The 3,172-nt window shown below is 56.8% G+C and overlaps 1 pseudogene; it reads left to right on the top strand.

The window, feature by feature from the left end:
• Positions 1 to 833: 833 nt before the first annotated feature.
• Positions 834 to 1,312, top strand: LOC139014333 (large ribosomal subunit protein eL6-like; annotated as a pseudogene).
• The last annotated feature ends 1,860 nt before the right edge of the window (positions 1,313 to 3,172 follow it).

Here is a 3,172-nt window from a genome sequence, read left to right as displayed (position 1 = left end):
TGGAGGGGGAGGACAGCCATAGGCGTGTGTGGAGGGGAGGACAGCCATAGGCGTGTGTGGAGGGGAGGACAGTCATAGGCGTGTGTGGAGGGGAGGACAGTCATAGGCGTGTGTGGAGGGGAGGACAGCCATAGGCGTGTGTGGAGGGGAGGACAGCCATAGGCGTGTGTGGAGGGGAGGACAGTCATAGGCGTGTGTGGAGGGGAGGACAGCCATAGGCGTGTGTGGAGGGGAGGACAGTCATAGGCGTGTGTGGAGGGGAGGACAGCCATAGGCGTGTGTGGAGGGGAGGACAGCGATAGCCGTGTGTGTGGAGGGGAGGACAGCCATAGGCGTGTGTGGAGGGGAGGACAGTCAAAGGCGTGTGTGGAGGGGAGGACAGTCATAGGCATGCATGGAGGGGAGGACAGTCATAGGCATGCGTGGAGGGGAGGACAGTCATAGGCGTGTGTGGAGGGGAGGACAGCCATAGGCGTGTGTGGAGGGGAGGACAGTCATAGGCGTGTGTGGAGGGGAGGACAGTCATAGGCGTGTGTGGAGGGGAGGACAGCCATAGGCGTGTGTGGAGGGGAGGACAGCCATAGGCTTGTGTGGAGGGGAGGACAGTCATAGGCGTGTGTGGAGGGGAGGACAGCCATAGGCGTGTGTGGAGGGGAGGACAGTCAAAGGCATGCGTGGAGGGGAGGACAGTCATAGGCATGCGTGGAGGGGAGGACAGCCATAGGCGTGCGTGGAGGGGGAGGACAGCGATAGCCGTGTGTGGAGGGGAGGACAGCCATAGGCGTGTGTGGAGGCGAGGACAGTCATAGGCGTGTGTGGAGGCGAGGACGCCTATGGCTGTAGTTCTTGCTACTGTTGCAAAGCCAGTTGGTAGTGACAAAAATGGTGGTACCGAGGGGTTAAACTCCGTAAAATGCATAGACGTTGTCCTACTGAGATGTGCTCAAAAGTTGCTGAGCCAGGCGGGAAGCCCTCCAGTCAGTGTGTGAGGATTGTGGGCCAGCATCCAGCCTGGACCATTCTGATCTTCCTCACCGGCGCCACGGAAGCAAGAGGGTGGTTTTCCTGACGCAGCTGAGCAGTGGCTTGACACTTGTGACTGGACCTCTGTCCCTCCATCGAGTTCCTCTGTGTAGAACACACCAGAAATGTGTCATCGCCACCTCCACCAAAATTGATATCCGTGGTGTGAAATCCCCAAACATCTCACTGATGCTTACTTCAAGGAGAAGCTGCGCAAGCCCAGACACCAGGAGGGCGAGATCTCCACAGAGAAAGAGAAATAAGAGATTACAGGGCAGCGGGAGGTTGACCAGAAGGCTGTGGACTCACAAATTCTGCCAAAAATCAAAGCCGTTCCTCAGCTTCTCCACTCTGTCCGCTCTCACCTATAGGCTTTATCCTCACAAACTGGTGTTCCGAATTTCTTATAAGAACCCGATTAAATAACTGATCTGTTTTTTTAAAATGGCAATGAATGTCATCGGAGAGTGATGTTGGTTCCACCCTCTGCACCCCCTGCCCCGTGGTCCCGTGTGAGGGGCTGCCCACCTTTGTTCTGAAGCCACACTCTCGTGAGAAACAGGTTCCCAGTAGCACTTTCTTCCTTGGCCTCTCAGCCGCCATCCTCCCTGTTGCGCATACACATGCCCTCCATCTCAACCACAGAGGGAAACGCACTGCCTCGCTGCTCTCCAGCCCCAGCTCCCTTTCTCATCAGACGCGAGTGGCCCACCTGGCTGCGGGTCTGACAACCCCTCTCTGCCTGCTCACCGTGGGCCCACCTCCTGGTCCTCGCTGCCTGCCCAGAGCTGGCATCTCCAGACCCTGCCCCCCTCTCTCCTCTTTGACTTTATTCTATTTGTCTGACTTTTACTCCTTACTCTTTCCTAGAGGCTCCCACGTGTCAGAGTTCAAATTTCTGTCTGTAAACTGAAGCTCCCCGCCGAGCCCTCAGCCCGCCTCACGCTCAGTGATGCTGCCCTCCAAATCCTCCCGTTCAGCGCAGCCTGCCCCGAACGCGCGGCTTCCCCGCCAGACCTCCGTCTCTGGTCTGCTCTGTGCCCAGCACCATGCCCCTGGCCCCCCCCCCCCCCAATGAGTTTGCTTAGACCCGGCCATCACCCTAGGCACCACCTTCTTCACCCTCCTGACTCTAGGCCCCTGCATCTCCAAAGCTGTGCCCCAAGGATTCCCATGGTCTCTGGCACGCTTCCCTTCTTCAATCCCACATTACTCTAAATTGTTCTTTAAAATGCAAGACTCATTGCCTCCTCTTCCTAAAAGAAATCCATAATGATCCTCTGTGGCTCATGGGATAAAGAAGACAATTCCTAACAGCCGCCTTTAAGACCCTGATAATCTCAGCCTGCCCCCTCCCCCACGTCTCCACTCCTGCGTCTAGTCACAGGACTCTGCCTCCAAGGCCAGGCAGGCAGGACTGTGCTTTCTACGCTGTGCCCACCCCGGCCAGTGCTCAGCACGGCTGCAGCCACGCTCTGGACACTGGGGATGACCTGCTGACTAAGTTCGTATCGAATGAATGACCTGGGTTTGCCCTGGCCAGTTGCTCAGTGGTGAGTGCGTCAGCCCATGGGCGGAAGGGTCTTGGGTTTGGGCCCCAGTCAAGGGCGCATACCTTGGTTTTAGGTTCAATCCCTGGCCCCATGGGATGCAACCAGTCGATGTGTCTCTTTTTCTTCTCGCTCTCTCCCTCCCTCCTCCCTTTCACTCTCTCTAAAAATTAATGGGAAAATATCCTCACTCCTCGGGTGAGTATTAAAATATCAATAACACTTATCCTTGACTGAGGATTAAAAAAAGAACAAAAGAATGACCTGGGTTTGCCCATATGTAACCTGGAGCTGATGACAGGACTAACAAGCCCAGGTCGCAGGGCGTGGACATCGACAATGATGGCGATGTTGAGGACGATGACAGTGAAGAACTGACGGGAACACAACCGGCCTCCACTACGTGCTAAAGTGCTTCCCTGGAGGCAGACCTCCGGGAATCAGTGGAGGGGCCCTCCCTCCGGGGGGCTCCCTCTCCTCCCCTATGAAACAGGTGGGTCTGAAAAGGTTCCCTGATTCCCCTCTGAAGACTCCCTCATGGTCCTGCCTTGTCAGGGTGGGGTGGGCGGGGCCGTGGCCTCAGCGGACCCAGCTGCCCC

Source organism: Myotis yumanensis, unplaced genomic scaffold (genome assembly GCF_028538775.1).
Source record: "Myotis yumanensis isolate MYYU_CA2020_CCGP unplaced genomic scaffold, mMyoYum1.0.hap1 SCAF_7, whole genome shotgun sequence".
Lineage (NCBI taxonomy): Eukaryota > Metazoa > Chordata > Mammalia > Chiroptera > Vespertilionidae > Myotis > Myotis yumanensis.
This window is presented reverse-complemented; position numbering and strand designations above follow the sequence as displayed.